The sequence below is a fragment of the Protopterus annectens genome, chromosome 6.part1, assembly GCF_019279795.1.
Source record: "Protopterus annectens isolate FY-2018-M chromosome 6.part1, PAN1.0, whole genome shotgun sequence".
Lineage (NCBI taxonomy): Eukaryota > Metazoa > Chordata > Ceratodontiformes > Protopteridae > Protopterus > Protopterus annectens.
Genome location: NC_056738.1, coordinates 496155885 through 496174691, shown reverse-complemented (window position 1 = coordinate 496174691; position 18807 = coordinate 496155885).

The following is an 18807-nucleotide window of genomic DNA, read 5'->3' as shown; positions in this document are numbered from 1 at the left end:
TGATGGACAAAAGGAAGGTTGGTATATTGTGTGTGCAAGAGATCAGATGGAAGGGGAGTAAGGCTAGGTGTATCGGAGGTGGGTTCAAATTGTTTTATCATGGTGTGGATGGGAGGAGAAATGGCGTAGGAGTTATTCTGAAGGAACAGTATGCTGAGAGTGTTTTGGAGGTGAAAAGAGTGTCGGATAGAGTGATATTTATGAAGCTGGAAATTGATGGTATAATGATGAATGTTGTTAGTGTGCATGCTCCACAAGTTGGGTGTGCAATGGATGAGAAAGAAAAATTTTGGAGTGAATTGGATGAAGTGGTGATGACTGTACCCAAGGGTGAGAGAGTGGTGATTGGAGCAGATTTCACTGGGCATGTTGGTGAAGGGAACAGAGGGGATGAGGAAGTGATGGGTAGGTATGGTGTTAAACAAAGGAATGCAGAAGGTCAGATGGTAGTGGATTTTGTGAAAAGGATGGACATGGCTGTGGTGAATATGTAATTTAAGAAGAGGGAGGAGCATAGGGTGACATGCAAGAGTGGAGGAAGATGCACACAGGTGGATTATATCTTATGTAGGAGGGCCAGTTTGAAGGAGATTGGAGACTGTAAAGTGGTGACTGGAGAAAGTGTTGTTAGGCAGCATAGGATAGTGGTTTGTAGGATGACATTGGTTATCAAGAAGAGGAGGAGGAGTGTGAGGGCAGCACCAAGGATCAAGTGGTGGAAAATGAAAAAGGGTAATTGTGAGGTGGAGTTCAGGGATGAGTTAAAGCAGGCACTGGGTGGCACTGAAGAGTTACCAAATAGCTGGGTAACTACAGCAGAGCTAGTAAGGGAGATGGCTAGAAAGGTGCTTGGTATCACATCTGGACAGAGGAAGGATGACAAGGAGACATGGTGGTGGAATGAGGAAGTACAGGAGAGTATACAGAGAAAGAGGTTGGCAAAGAAGAAGTGGGATTGTCAGAGAGATGAAGAAAGTAGACAGCAGTATAAGGAGATGAGGTGCATGGCAAAGAGAGAGGTGGCGAAGGCTAAGGATAAGGCATATGAAGAGTTGTATGAAAGGTTGGACACTAAGGAGGGAGAAAAGGACCTGTACCGATTGGCTAGACAGAGGGACCGAGCTAGGAAAGATGTGCAGCAGGTAAAGGTGATAAAGGATAATGAGGGAAACATACTCACAAGCAAGGAGAGTGTGTTGAGAAGATGGAAAGAGTACTTTCAGGGGTTGATGAATGAAGAGAATGAGAGGGAGAGAAGGTTGGATGATGTAGGGATAGTAAATCATGAAGTACAATGGATTAGCAAGGAGGAAGTAAGGATAGCTATGAAGAGAATGAAGAATGGAAAGGTTGTTGGCCCAGATGACATACCTGTGGAAGCATAGAGATGTTTAGGTGAAATGGCAGTGGAGCTTTTAACCAGATTGTTTAATGAAATCTTGGAAAGTGAGAGGATGCCTGAGGAATGGAGAAAAAGTGTTTTGGTACCGATTTTTAAGAATAAGGGTGATCATATGTGCAGAGCTGTAGTAACTACAGAGGGATAAAATTGATCAGTCACAGCATGAAGATATGGGAAAGAGTAGTGGAAGCAAGGTTAAGAAGGGAGGTGATGATTGGTGATCAGCAGTATGGTTTCATGCCAGGAAAGAGCACTACAGATGCGATCTTTGCTCTGAGAGTGTTGATGGAGAAGTACAGAGAATGTCGGAAGGAGTTGGATTGTGTTTTTGTAGACTTAGAGAAGGCATATGACAGGGTGCATAGAGAGGAGTTGTGGTATTGTATGAGGAAGTCAGGAGTGTCAGAAAAGTATGTAAGAGTGGTACAGGATATGTACGAGGGTAGTGTGACAGCGGTGAGGTCTGCAGTGGGAGTGACGGATGCGTTTAAGGTGGAGGTGGGGTTACATCAGGGATCAGCTCTGAACCCTTTCTTATTTGCAATGGTGATGGACAGGTTGACAGACGAGATCAGACAGGAGTCCCCGTGGACTGTGATGTTTGCAGATGACATTGTGATCTGTAGTGAGAGTAGGGAACAGGTGGAGGAGACCCTGAAGAGATGGAGATATGCTCTAGAGAGAAGAGGAAGGAAGGTCAGCAGGACTAAGACAGAATATATGTGTGTGAATGAGAGGGAGGATAGAGGAATGGTGAGGATGCAAGGAGTAGAGGTGGCGAAGGTGGATGAGTTTAAATACTTGGGGTCAATAGTTCAGAGTAACGGTGAGTGTGGAAGAGAGGTGAAGAAGAGAGTACAGGCAGGATGGAGTGGGTGGAGAAGAGTGTCAGGAGTGATTTGTGACAGACGAGTACCTGTATGAGTGAAAGGGAAGGTCTACAAGAGGGTAGTGAGACCAGCTATGTTATATAGGTTGGAGACAGTGGCATTGACAAAAAGGCAGGAGTATGAGCTGGATGTGGCAGAATTAAAGATGTTAAGATTTGCACTGGGTGTGACAAGGGTGGACAGGATTAGGAATAAGTATATTAGAGGGTCAGCCCAGTTTGGAAGATTTGGAGACAAAGCCAGAGAGGCACGATTATGTTGGTTTGGACATGTGCTGAGGAGGGATGCTGAGTATATTGGGAAAAAGATGTTAAGGATGAAGCTACCAGGTAACAGAAAAAGAGGAAGGCCTAAGATAAGGTTTATGGATGTGGTGAGAGAGGACATGCAGGTGGTTGGTGTGACTGAGCAAGATGCAGAGGACAGGAAGAAATGGAAACAGATGATCTGCTTTGGCGACCCCTAACGGGAACAGCTGAAAGAAGATGATGATGATCTTATGTTTAAAGATAAGGTGAAATATTAAGGGTGAAGTAAATAATTTGCACTGGGATAATATGCACTTATTTTCTTTAAAAATGTTTGTTGAGACCTGTTGCTTGCAATTCACTTCTCTAAGATGAGGAAAGTGAAAGTGATGATGATTTAAAAAGGTGGGGCCACAGATCCAATAAAACAAAACATCATTAGTGTACAGGGCAGCTGGCCTTATCAGAATGCCTGCATAGATGAGAAATAGAAAGGAGTGCAAAGAAAAAAAAACTCTGAAACATCCCAGTTCGAGAGAAGTAGAGTCACACCTTTCTGCAATCTATTTTCTTCATATATAAGAACTCGGAACATCAGCTGAGTATTGTAAGGGTCTAACAAAATGGATTGAAATAAAATGAGCACATAATACAGGTATTAATATTCATATGCTAAAACTTAGAAATTATCTCCAATAATAGCCTCTTTATCTTTAGTGAAATTAAACTATTTAACTCATACAACCTTTCTTTAACTCAGGCAGCAGACAAATGTAACATGAATGATGTAAGTAGCAGTACCCACTGGGATTTGTTTATTATAATATATTTGAATGGTGTGACAGTGGTTTAATAAAAGGTGCACAGTCTGTGGCATTACACAATGTTTCATTGATGCTAAATATGTAAAGAAGGTTGATAATTCATCTGAACAAAACAAATTGTTAAGATTCAACCAGATGAATGAAACAAAAAAAAGTTTTTGAGGATGGACAAGTCCCACAGCCCCATATGGGTAGCTTGGCCTTTACACTATCCTAACTTATATATACTATCTCCACAGTCACGTGGCCATGGACAGAAATGAAAAGATCAAAAGCATCGAATCACTGCTCAGGTACATACAGAATAATTAATAATAAAGAAATAAAATTATTAAAACTATAACCAAACTACAGAGTAATAATACATTAAATAAATTGTTAATGTGTGTGATTTAGTTATAGTGACCTTTCCATTCATACTGCCCATTATTGCCAGAGTTTAGGTCAAATTCTATTTGCATCCAGTTCTTTAAGGTCCCAACTTTGTTTCGGTTGTTCAGTTCCATTTGCGCTACAATTCTCAACTTTATAGGAGCTCTTACCAACTCTAGCTTCAGCTTTCACTGTATCCATTTTCTTATGATAGTCATACAGCTGTCTGTAAATCTGGAAGAGAATTTTAAATGAATATACTTCATAATGTCATGGAAGACAAAACCTAATCTCAAAAAATTGCTTATTAACTGCTGACCATGCATCATATTGCATGTGCCTCCAACAAACTGCTTTTAGCTAAGGACTTAGTTGATATCAGATAAGAGATAGTTCGGACTCAAGGCATTCTCTCTGCCAATATTATAGTACAGTCTATGTCAATATGTAGTCAAAATGTTTGAAATTATGAGTTAGTCTGCCTTAAAAATAATTACTTCAAAATCTTGTACTGGAATTATGGAAGAAATATATATTAGTTTTGAGGTTTGTTGCATGCCTGCTTTTATAGACAGGGATGCCTATATGTCTTTTTCAGCTGAATGCTAAGGCATTTGTGTGAAAGTTATGATTAAAAAGAACACTTATAGAAGGGGCTACAGAAGGGGTGTATACTTTTCAACTGCCTGGACAGGAATTAAGTTGCATCAGAGTCACAGTTAATATTCAGAGACCAAAGGAGTTTCACAGTTTCAGTAACAGAAAAATTGTTGGAATGGAAAAGCCTGGGACCAAAGCAGTTTGAATACATCACCGACAGGAATTTTTAAAGTGGAAAGGCCTAGGGCTTTGGTATGATGCTAAGTACTATATATTTGAAGATTCAATTAAATACCATCATGGAAAATTGTCTTGATAGGGTGGATAGACAAAAAAGTAACAGTTGAATAGTTGGTAGTATCAGCTGATCTGGTAACTGATTATCCCCTTTAAAGACTAGATTGGCTGGCTGGAATCTCTAAACTGGTGAGTCACTGTTGAGGAGTATTGCTCATGGTTCTTGGTGGAAGATAATTTTAGATAGCAAACATTGCCCTACATGGAAGGAGTTACCTACTAACAAAGATGTTTCTAAATCTGCTACATTTAACTGAAGTTTGGCATAATGGAAAAAAAATGTAATTCCAGAGAATTCTCCCATCTTACAGTTTTGATCACCTACGTGAGGAGTTATAATAGCCATGTTCAAATATAGGAATACTGAATAACATAATGACAACATAGAAGCTGAATACTTTGCTTATTGCCTAATGAAAAAAAGTACTGTATTGTGACTGTGCCTCCAAATTAAAAAAGCCTGGTATAATAATTTGCTTAACTACTTATTTTTAATGAACGTGACAATATTTACTGCCTTTCCTTCCTAATTCTTTAATGGGAAGAAAATATTTTCTACTTTGAAGTAAAGGTTTTGCTTGTGAAAGGACCCAGACTTGCCAAGGTCATTAGAGCAACTTTAAGGATAATGGATTGAAACTGCTTTAGAATGTTGGGGGAGTCTCTCTTTCTCTAAGGTGCAGCAACATTAAAAACCTCTCCATAAAACATGACATTGAATTCAGGTTTAGATTTTTTTTTTTCATATCCAAGTGGAATTAAAATCATGTCTTTGAAAGTCCTGTCACTAAAACAATCTGGTAAAGAAAATATGTTAAACTGTAGGATGTAAGCATAGAATTTCAGGTGCACTTGTTGCATGTGGAAATGTATATAAGATGCTAGGACTGCCAACAGTTACATATGTGTAGGAGCCTTATTTCATATACATCATGAATATGCTAAAACATATAGTAACAAAGTCTTAATGTTTCTACTGACAACCTATCTAAAGGTACTGGCAAAAAAATAAGAATAGTCCTAGAAATTCTTCCCCAGTTGTCATTTTTTTCTGGCTATAGGCTCATAATTCAACTTCAAATGCTATTGGCTATTAACATAACCACGAGCATGTGTGACAATGCTTAGAATGACCTGATTTCAAATTTGTTTTCATTTTTAGCAACAGTTTAATTATTTGTCATAGAAACAGTCAATAGCAAAACATATTTACAAGTATATACAATTTTCTTTACCCATTAATACCTAGTTAACATATTCACAAACATTTTATTCCATAACAGCTTCTTTCTTGTTCAAGCAAGACAGAAATGATTTCAGGACAAAAGTAATTCACATATTCATTTATTTCATCCGCATTTTGATATTTTCCATAATATATTAATAACATTGACTTACACATTCCACTTGAAGTAAAACAAATGTAAGTTTGATAACTGGAAATTCACCATTAATCAAGAAAACATGCACCCTTAAATCATCTTACTATACTTAATACCCAATATTAAACATCTGAAACCACCTATATAGTGCTATATGATCATCAATCAATGCAACCTTATGTCCCCCATCATTTTTGAATATGATATAAAGCTATTTGTAATTTCCACCTTTTATTTAATACTTGGAGCAATACAATCATTTTCCATAATACCCTCAGTCAGAAAGCAGGTAAGCTTTTCCTCATAGTATTATAATATTGCCATATGACAATATTGGCTTTAATCCCACTGTATCATGTCCCCTAAGATAGCTTCCCTTTTTATCTCCTTGGTCCCACGTCCTATTTTAATCTGTGTTTCTATTATGCCTTTCTCTTTACTGAAACTGTACTTTAAAGAAGTGTATAGTGCCTCAGTACTTATCATCAACAATCATTCTATAGTTCATCTATTCCATGACCTCTTCCATACCAATCTCTCATTTTTTTCTTCCTGCATTCCTTATAATTTACAAAGATGTCCTCTTCTAACCTGCTTCATGAATCTGCCTGATCACATGCATCTGTCTTTCACTGTCTCCACCCATTACCACCTTAACAGGAAGGAAGAAGACATGTGTCTTTACAGATTAAATTTCAATTTCCTTTATCAATGACATATTATAGTTATAAGGCATGTTAAACACAACTACCAGATCAGACTTCATGCTTTTTCATTCATTCCCCCTTTATTTTTGATGCTCATATCCATTTAACAAAACATATACTGACTGTCACGCCATTTATTGTTTATTACTTTAACTTCACATTCACGAAGCTCCATGGATATTTATCCCTTCTCATTACAGTATTATTAAAATATATCTTGCCTTTCAGCTTTATGTTCTTTCCCACCATGCTGGGCATTATTATATTCAGCTTTTGCTTTTATCTCCAGAAATATATTTAGCAAGGTCACATTAGTATTATTAAATAACTACTAAAACTCTTTTAAATATACTTTTGTGCATTAAGTTTCACCACTCCAGAGAAATATTTCTGAATAATCTTTCTTAGGTGTTTAATCATTTCAGTCTAAAAATAATTACAAGCCTAATCTAATTTAAACCACTTCAATCTAGAAATTATACAACGACCCCCATTAATATTCAAAAACGTGCACGCTTATTGGTCAGCGTGCACTTTGTAAATCAGAGTTATAGTAATGGAAAAACGTCTGGTCGCCTGGACTTTTTCCATTACTATAACTCTTTTTTTATAGCAACGGAGAACGCAAGATCTCCATTGCTTCACACTGTCTCGCTATGCTAAAGGAGTTTAACATAGCGAGACAGCTTGTAAAAAGCAATGGAGATCTTGCTTTCTCCGTTGCTTTTTTTCACAACTGTCTCGCTATGTTAAATGGGTTTAACATAGCGAGACAGCTTTAAAAAAATGTAAAGCTGTCTCGCTATGTTAAACCCATTTAACATAGCGAAACAGTTTGTAAAACGCAACGGAGATCTTGCTTTCTCCGTTGCTTTTGCCCACAGCTCTGATGTACTGCGTAGGCATACTCATGCGCAGTACATCAGAACTGCCGCAGAATACCTGACAGCTGTGGAAGGGCAGCAAGGAGGCATTATACAATGCCATTATTTAAGAAAAGTAATTATTTTTTTCTTAAATAATGTCATTGTATAATAATAACTCACTTCTGGGTGTGGGTAATGCTGGATTTACCCACGGTTGACTTTGTTTGGCCACTCGGGCTTCACCCTCGTGACCAAACCACACCAACCGTGGGTAAATCCAGCATTACCCACACCCAGGCGTGGGTTATTGCTATAATAATTACAAGCATAATCCAAGTTGAATATACAGAATAATTATTATATGTAAGGAAAGCATATTCCTAAAGTCACTGGTTACTATCACAAACTGCTTGGTAAAACAAATACACTAGTTGTTTATCATGTACTATTCTAATTTTGTATCTTTCATGCATCAGACTTATTCTTTATGTACATGTGGCTTTGCCTACTTCTAAAAGCATTAATAATGTATAACAATATATCACAATTAATAATTCTTGCAGATTTGAGAGAGACACAATAGTGCCATTCAGTAATTAAAAAAAAAACTGAAATGTAAGTAATAATGGTGCTTATGATTGCCATATAAAACATAATCATTTTGTTTGCTCAACTTTTTCAGTCAAAGAAATAGTTGAAAAACAAACCCAGTTCAAATAGTTGAAAAACAATCCCTGTTCAACATACAAACTAATTATCATGTATAAAGAAACCCTCTTCTTAAACACACTAGTTAATTTACCAAATTCTTGCTATAGAAATACAGTGGTTAGTTTCACCAGATGCTATTAGATTATTGTTTTATTTTTGCACTCAGATGTCACGCAGGACATTTTCATATACTCATCAATTTTGTCAACTTTGGGTAGAATAATGTAGAATAGTTAACAGCCTTTACAGAGTTGAAGAAACAGTAATACATTTTCGAACTTTGCACGTACTATCAAATTACAGCATTTAGGAGATGCATTTGACAGACTTAACTCCAATTTCATATGAGCTTCTTCAGATAGAATATAGTGTTCATGTTATTTCACATGACCATTAGTTTCATATTCATCTGAAATCATTACTAATGCTTCTTACATTCACTTACTCTGCAGAAATTTGAAAGAAACAATAATATATTTTTAGAAAACACCCTAATACTGGGTGATTTCAACTACCCTGCTATTAACTGGGAAAACTACTCGTGTACTAACAAACTTTGCCCAATGGTTCTTGAAATTCATAAATTCCAACTCCCAGGATCAACTAATCCATAGTCCCACCAGGGGCTTCAATATCTCAGACCTGATCATTACCAACATGGGAAATCGATGTTCCACACCTATGGTCACCCCCTCATTGGTCAGGTCTGACCATAAGCTAATCACCCTTAACATCCACATCCCACCTCCACCCCCCAGTAAGGAAACCTCCATAAAAAAATTCTCCAAAGCCAACTTCACACTACTCAAGTCAGAAGTGACAAACTTCATGACACCCATGCAGACAGGAACTGAAAGTTCGACTGCTGAATCCTACACTAAGGCACTGTACGAGCACATCCACTCATGCATGAATTGTGCCATCCGAAATAGAACCAAGATGCTCTCCTCCAAAAAAGGAAGCCAATCTGGTGGTCCCCTGCCATAAACAAACTTTACAACAAAAGGAAGAAACTGTTGCAGAAAAGAGGAAAATACCAGGATGCAAAAAACTCCCTTACCAGCCTCAGTAAGAAGCTAAGATCCCTCATAAAATCCTCCAAAGCTAGTTATGAAAATAAAATTGCCAAAGATTCCAAAGACAACCACAAGGCATTCTATAACTATGTCAAGAATCTAAATGGCAATGCTCAGATCTGCTCTGAGATATAACAGAATGGTATTAAATATACTGATCTCAAGGATATTACCAATGTCCTGGCAGATCATTTCGGTGCCAACTTCACCCCCCCACCCCCTAAATGGCCCATCTCAGTACTGAAAGATTGCCAAATTCTGGTAATAAGGGCCACACAGGTAAAAAACGCACTCTCCAAAGCTAAGAATACAGCATCCATGGAACCAGATGACATCCCGGGCTGTGTACTACATGAACTACAAAATGAACTGGCACCTCACCTAAGTGTCATGTTTAATCATAGCCTCACCTCAGGCTTTCGTGCCCACTGAGTGGTGCACAGCTACAGTTATCCCACTGCACAAGGGGGGATCCACCTTGGATCCCAAGAACTACCGCCCCATCAGTCTGACGAGCCTGATCTGCAAGGCCATGGAACGTATTATCTTGGAACTTATAAACAAAGACATTGGCAACCTTCAAACACTGAACCCCACCCAGTGTGGGTTTGTGAAAATATCTACCTTGTTGACTACTGAGGCTAGGTAAGGCATTGCTATAAACGTACACCAACCCAGACTGGAACACTGCCTTCTTTTAACTGCATTTCTCTCTGCACACAATACTGTTCTCATTCAGTCATGTAAAAATAAAATAATTAGATTCATTACAGCTAGAGCTACTTTACTGCTCAGTACACTCATCTAAAAAATATGACATGAGGGCTACTGTCCACCACTCCCCAGCAGTCTATGGTTTTGAAACCAATTCTATACTTTTAGAAATACTGACAGTATTCGGTTATTCAGGCCCTTATTCACATATGGTATTTGTGAAAGAGATTTCTCCAAAATATTTCCAGCAGTTTAGAACAATCTACCAATGAACATTAGGAATATAAACCAACTACTGACTTTCAGGAAACAATCAGAGAGCATCTGTTCAAAGAAAGTAAATGCAAGTTTTATAGAGACTTGGATTAATACAATGGTACATGAGATTCTATTGTACTGCTGGTTTCATTCCAAAATGTGCAGGTTTACCCTGTTTGATACTACCTTAGGACAATAAGAATGATATCATTATGATTATGCCCCCCCATTTTGTACATCTATGCAACATTCAAATGCTGCTTATCAGTCCGTGATATTGCAATAACACCTTACATCACTGTGAGCTGTGCGATGTACTTGCATAGTTTTGTATCCTCTACATTGCATTTTTAAGCATTAATAATGTATGCTTCCGAGAGAGAGAGAGAGAGAGAGACCCAATTGTACGTCAAAGTATGACTGGAGTTCATGAAAATAGTATTATTTCAATCTTTGATGTTCAATAATGGTGCTCTTCTCAGCAGCCGCAATGTTCCCATACTTGTCTGCTTCTGTAAAACGTGAAGAAAGAGCAGATGTCTGCTTTGTAAAACAGGCCCAAACCTTGACAAGGAATGTCTACTACTGCCTTATTTTTCAGATATTTGGTGAAGAATGCATCTATCCCAGCACTTCTCATTTCCAGGACCCCACCTGACATCTATTCTACTACTCACCATCAGCTCTCCCTCCTAGCCCCCCCATTCATCTCTTTATGGCCTTGGGGACAAAAATCAGATGTAGTGAGGGTGGGACCATCATCTCTGCAGCATAGCAGAGTTTCTCCTTAATATATATTGTCCCACTACATGTGCTTTTCAGCATCCAAGGGGTTATTTTGCATTGAGCTTTTTGACGCATACACATCCATGCCCCTGAATGTGACATGATCATTTATCCCTGCCCTTCTTTTAGACAAGTATTTCTGTATGCTCCCTGTTCTGCACCAAGCATTGTACCACAGACACACCTTCTGCATATGCCCTGCTCCTTTTCCCGAATAGAGGTGAGCAGGCTAAGCCTTTTCAATCCCCCCCATGCCAGCTCCAGCAGGTGCCTCAAATGTTAGACAAACTCAGGTCACCTGTGTCACAGTCAGGATTTTATCCCTCTACACTGATGGAGTTGGCTTTGGACATCTTTTGCTAGCACAAATCGGTTCCAGTCTCTCATTCACAGTACCAAACTTAATGAGAATTCATCAATTTTCACAAGATACGAGATAGCTCAGCCTGGCTGTAACCTGTTTGAATCTAAAAGGTGGCAAAAATGTGCTTAAGATCTGCATACTGATCCTTCCTGCTGACCTATCACCCCTGGGTGTCAGGCTCCTTAGCATTTATTCTAAATGGTGATACTCTGGCTACTATGATACAAGTACCTCGCCTTCTATCCCTCTCATATGCGAGAAAATACATTATACTGAAGTCAAAATAACTATATATTCCTCTAGGGTTGGATACATCTTTTGAAGGTAGGTTAAATGAAGTCTTAATTGTTCAAAGCAGACAAAGACATGCAACCTCTTTTTGGACTAAAATGTCCCTTTTCTTTCTAGGAAAATGCAGTTCAAGATGCCGATATTTAACTGTATTTCTCAGTGTAATATATAACCCCCCAAGGCATGCACACTAAAACTGGAAATGAGCAACTCTTCATAAGACTGTAAGCCATCTCCTTGGTGTAGAGGGATAAAACCCTAACTGCAGCCTAAGTGACATGGGTTCAGATAGCAGCTTGGGCATATGAGGTGCTGCTGTGCCCATCCTGGGGTGGTGCTTAGATTTTCTTCATGACTGAGCCCTGGTAGAGGTTGGAGACACTGAGGAGGAATTGTTCTAAAAGGAGAAGGGTTAAGAACACTGGCTGAGTTAATGCAGAGGCAGGATGATACTCCAGCATGACTCCATTGCATGCCCCCATCAGATATTAATAGGCATGTACACAGTGATGGGAAAGAAGGTTAAGGGGATAAAGCAAAAACCCTGCTAGCAAGTAGTATAATGAGGACCTAGCATGGCTTGATTTCCTTGCTGTCCCCAACTCTGATTGGAGCAAGTCCAAAAGGGATGGACATCAGGGATTGCTGATGGTCAGCTGCAGAAGAGAAAAAAGGGGAAAGACACTTGATAAGAAGGTATAACATTTTCAGTTACAAAAGCAGTGATCTATCAAAAATTATTTAACTATATGATCTAATACAGATAACTAACTGAATATCAAGCAGTTAAATCCCAGCCATGTATGTGTTGAAATAATAACTACTCTTGACTCCAAAAAAACTCCCAACAAATTAATCATATTTATCTCTAGTAACCTTCCACCAACTATCACTGCACTAAATATAGTCTCATCTGACAACAGTAAACTAGAACATGTTACCCATACCAAGTTACTGGGTGTCATCTTAGATGACATTTAAATTTGACCAACACATCAGTGCTACTGTCCATAAAACCTACCAAAAATTAGGGCTATTTTACAAAGTCAGGCCATATCTCACTGACCACAGCAAGAAGATAACTGCAATGTCTCTTTTACTTTCAAGCTTGAGATAGGCATTTACAATTTCAAGGAAATTTTTAACTAGACTAATGAACAAGCTGAAACAGTGCTGTTTTTCATCTATTTCCCCTAACCAAACCTATCACTGTATTTCCCTGCAAAACTGGAACAGGTTAGAACTAATACACCACGTCATATACATAGCTCATAATGGCACATAAAATATTACACTATTCCTCAAACTCCCCAGCCACCAGTAATATAATAAAATGGTAAAAACCCAAAAGGAGCCTTTGATCAAAGGGCAAACACCTTGCAGAATTCCAAAAATCCAGTAACTCACACAGGGACTTCTTATACTCAGAAGGCATAGCTAAATTATGGAATAGCATTCCCTTAACCACTAGATAAATAACCAATCTCCTCACTTTTAAGACCAATCTCAAACTACGTCTGATTCCTACTAGAATCTGCAAATGTTCTGAATCTCAATGATAAAATTATCCAACAGCTCAAGATCTCCTCTTATACACTAAACAATTTCTTCAGAACCGGCATTTTGTGTCTTGCTGAAGTAAGTTTATTGCACTCTTCTTGTGAGAAATGTATGCTTTATTGTTCTTTTATTAACAACGTACATATAATCAGGAACATAGATGCATATCACATTATTTAACTTTCAAAGTTTTGATAATTTCTACTGCTTAATGATGCTATTATATCTGTACTGATTATTTTCTGCTTCAGTGATGTTCTGTAATGTGCACCAGTCTCACTTTTTAGAACTTAACACATTTTATAACTTTGTGTATTTCCTATTTATTCTGTTTTAATGAATTCCATTTTTTATAGATCTTTCTTTAGATCTTGTTTAAACTTTGTAATATTGTACATGTACTATTTCCTGGAGCTTTTCTCCCTGAGCTTCTGCTGAAAATGGGTATTGTACCCAGTCAGACTTTCTTGGCAAACAAAAGCAAATAAAATAACTATGACATGTAACACTATATTAGCTTGGTTCCAAGTTGGGGGCATCCCACCCCTATTAAGATGAGAGGATGCACTGTCACACTGTCTCTCTTTGGGACACTCTGTGAGTGCCATACCTAGTGATGACAATATCCACACCTATATTCCCCTTTCTTCAGTCTTGTGCCAGCATTACCTCAGTTTAACCAAACAACAACATCATAAGGGTTATGAGATCCAATATAGATCAGCCCTTCAACCTTAACAAGAACTGAATGCTTTAAGTAGTTCTTGCATGAACAGATTGTACATTCATCTAATACCAGTTCTAATCACCTTTCAATCTTTATATTTAGGTCTAGGCCCGTAACTAATTTTCTCAGAAAGGCTTTAAATACTGGCACCTATGGATCTTCATGACAGACCTCTACCTGGGGGTATTGTACGGAGAATCTAGTAAAACTAAACAAGCATGAAATTAACTCAAAACCTTAAATGCATAGCTAGGAGAGAATTTGACAACCTTAATTCTAAATCTCATAAATGACCCAGCTACCTGAAAGAGGACTTATCCAGACTAAAATGGTCCAAAGTAGTGGGCCTCAATAGCCAGTAGACAGATTACTACAACCACCACAAAGGTATTTTCCCAGTGGACTGGTAGTCACCTTTCACAACCAACACTGAGATGTTTATTAGTCCATTACCCATTACACAAAAATAATGACAGAAGTGGAGAGATGGACCAAATAAAAGGGAGAAAAAAATTGCTGAGCTAGAGAACAACTGAGCAGTTAACACCCATGTAAAATATTCCATTTTAAGCTATAAGTGATTAAAGCCAGCAATTATAAAATATCCACCAATAAACAGATATGCACAGGATACTGAGCAGGGGTTTATTGAACCCTGTCACTGCAGTTTACAAATCTGTAAGCCTTGACTGACCTTATTAGTTATCTAATAAAAAGCAACCTCTGCAGAAGTTGTTCTTTCCTAAGCCACAGCTGCCCAGCTTCCAAAACCACAGATGAAACTTCAAATAAAGTGAGCACTATGGCTGGGTGGAGGGGTGCAACAATTGTAATGTTAGATCTGAAACAAAACTCTCACAAATTTATATTCAACTAAACTAAATTGCTATCTAAGTTTGTTATGCTTCAGAGAATAGAGAGTACAGGTTTGTAAAGAGATTAACAACAATTAATTTAATCTGTGGATCAATAGCATGACACATTGGCACATGCAGCATTAAAATAAATTGTCATTCCATCTACAATTGCTGTACCTACCCTCTCTGTAGGACCAGTTCCTCAAGTCTCTGCAATAAGTCATTGCATAATTAATCAGTCAATAATAAATTCTTCTTCTTTTGGCTTTTCCCAGTTAGGGGTCACCACAGTGGATCACCTGTTCGCTCATGATTGACAGTGGATTTTTACAGTGTCAAGTTGCCAGCCCAGCACCCAACCTTCCACAGAAGGGACACACATGCATGCACTCATACCTAGAGCCAATTTAGAATGCCCAATCCACCTACAGCATATCTTTGGGATGAAACCGGAGCACCTGGAGGAAAGCTACATGACCACAGGGAGGACATGCATACTCTGCACAGAAGGCACTCCAGCTGAGGATTGAACCGGAGAACCTCTTGCTGTGAGGCAACAACTGCTGCACCACCATGGCCACCGATCAATCAATAATATTAATAAGAAAGTCACTCTCAGTGGTTGGACTACAGGACTTGACTTAGTTAACAGCAACCTCCACCTTCCTCCACTATAGTGGCTTATGCAGATCAAGGGAGGAAATGTCAGGCGTAGGCAATACCATGCCAGAGAGTGGCACTTTCTTTCTGTGCCTCTGTGGGGGTGCCTGCCATCTCTTAAAAACATTCTGAGTGTTTCCATCCCAAATTCAATGAAGAACAGAGCTGTGGGCAGCAGTACAGACTCTATATGGTGCCCTATAGGGGGAAGAGCTGTATGGACCAACCACATTGGGCATATACTGATATACAGATTATGCGCAGTGACAAAGCTAGCCACTCAATGGTGTAAAATATGCTGCTAGGTGATCCACTTGTGTTAACTAATGTCGCCAAATGGACATTGGTATTTGCCGGTGTTAAGTGGGTTGAGGATCTGACCTGTGACAGGGACCCATGCTAATGGTGGGAGGGGTGTATATGCCCCTATTGGCCAGCATGTTTCCTCCAAAAAGCTCAGATGCTCTGGGTCAATAAGCTACTTGCTGGTGTCCAGTTGCCCAGCTTGGATTACCTGGGATAGTTCTGTTGAGTGAAAGCTGGATGTAAAACCAATCAACCTGCCAAACATGAACTAAAAATTGCTACACTCAGTGTAGGTTCACTAACAGGATGTAACTTGGAAGTGGATAATATGGTGATAAGGAGGAGGCTGTATATCCTATGTATCCAGGAGACAAGAAGGAAGGGCAGTGCAGCAAAGCCAGTTGGCTTGGCATCTAGAGTCTACTATTCAGGAGGAGGACAGACTAGAAATGGTGTGGGAATTGTGGTGAAGAAGAGGCTTCAGGGATGTCATCCGAATTAGTGCAGACTCATGGCAATCAGACTCCAGCCTAATGATAAGGAAGTATTAATAATCTCAGCCTATGCCCCACAGCAGGGTTGTGATAGTGATGAGAAGAGTTTATTCAGACAGCAAGTTGCAGGACCTACTAGATAAAACAGGGCAAAATGAATTGCTGTTGACAATGGGTGACCTGAATGAACATTTCATGACAGACAGAATAGGATATGAGGACTACCTGGGTCCACATGGATGGGGCAACAGGAACAAATAAGGAGAGGCCATTCTAGACTTCTGTCTGGCAAATGGCTTGATAATAGCCAACACATGGTTCAGAAAGAGAGATAATCACAAGATAACATACAAGAGTAGCTAATATACAACTCAGGTAGACTTCCTTCTAGTAAGGAAAGGGCAATGGGAAAGAATCAGTGATTGCTAAGTCATTCCTAGTGAAACAGTCAGCCCACAGTATAAACCACTGGTTGCCACAATGAGCTGCAATCAGTGGTCAGAGAAGGCTCTAAGGTCAACAGAGACCAGGCTGAAGACCTGGAAGTTTACTGGGGAGAAGGCATGACAAATGATGTTACAGCATGGTGACAGTACATAAATGATGTTACAGCATGGTTGCAGTACATAAATGCAGGGCAGGACTAAACATGGCACTAAGTGCAGCTGATAACTAGAAGCAGAAGAGAGAGGAGGCTATTGTCATAGGTATGTCTACCCTGAGTGTACCATGCACACCTACTGACTGCCATGTTTTGTTTACAGGAATAAAGGTACTGGCATGACTACCTGAGGGAGGCAACACCTTTAACATTTCACTAGCCAGCAGAATGAAGTGTTGGTGCAGGCTCTGCACACACATGACCTTTGCTCTCCTGGGCTAAGGTGCTACAAACATGCATTAGTGGGACCAGATTTGACAGAAACTAGTGCAGGATGTGAATGCGGTGGGCAGCCATAATAAGGTCTCTACAGCACGTGTGATGAAGTGTGTGATGAGCCCCTCTTTAATCCGGGACAGTAACTAAGGAGTCTCAATCCTTACCACTGTCTCTGGTAAGGTTGTGTCAACAAAAGCAGGGATAGAAAGACATGATTTCCCCTAAGAGTACACTGGTAACAGGTTCCAAAACCTGGACTGGACTATATGTTTCACTCCAGGTGCCGAAATGAGTCTCCACACTAACCACTGCAGAACAGTGTCGTAATTCTATGCTTCTGACACACTGACTCTTAAATGTCTGATATTCACACATACACACACTCTTGGGAAAGACTGACACAGATATACCTGCTGTATTTCTTTGCCCATATTACAAGGTAATGGCTGCCACCAGTCAAATACCACAGTACTCTTCAAAAGAGATGCTCAAGGGGTGTGGCCAAGGATGAACACAGGATAGCAGCAGATTTCTTCAGCTCCACCAATTTCATTACATTGACAGGAATTAATTACTTAAAAAATTAATTCTTGAAGTAATTTTCTTTCTAAATATGTTTGTTTTATATAGTTCTTGAACTATATCTAAAAAAGAAAGGAAATCTTAATAATATTCCTGTCAGAAATTACTTTGGAAATTTTCCTGTCAGTTTATCAGTCTGAAATGAGTTCCAGTAAGACAAATTCTCAAGACTCCAGCATCAAGAAAGAACTTCAGTCTCTGATAATTATAGTCCAGCAACTTACTGCTAAGATGGATAAAATGGATACTAAAATAGACACTTTCATAGAAAAACTACAAAACAAATAGACTTGTTACATATGGACCTGCAACAACAGAAGATCCAGATGACAGGCATAGAAGAAGCTGTGAATGACATGGAAAATAAAATACAAGAAGAGGAAATCAACATTGAGTTTCTGCTGAAACAAAATACACATTTACAAACAAAGCTGGATGACCTGGAAAATAGATCTAGGCAATAACATTAGGATTTTTGGACTGCCAGAAAATATTGAAGGTAACAATATTACTTCTTTTTAACAACATGGCTCCCTAAAACTTTAGATTTACCAGAAGCATTCTCTTTTGGTATCGAAAGAGCACATAGATCTATAGCTAATACTAACTCTAACAAAATCTATCCTAGATCAGTTATAGTTAGATTTCTATCATCTTTTGATAAAGAGATGGTTCTTAAATCTGCTTGGGCTAAAGCTCCTGTTAAGTTTAATGAGACAACTGTGCGTTTTGACAATGACTATTCTTCCATGGTAATTGCTAAAAGAAAAGTTTTTCTGCCACTAATAAGGGAGCTTAAAAAGCACAGTTTAAAACATACCTTCTGTTTCCTGCCAAGCTTAAAATCTTCCTTCCTGATGGTCCTAAGGTCTTGATGATTTAGACTCTGCTTTACTGTTTGTCAAAGAAAAAGGATTTTGGATAAAATAGAAGAAATGGAATGGGCTAGTTCT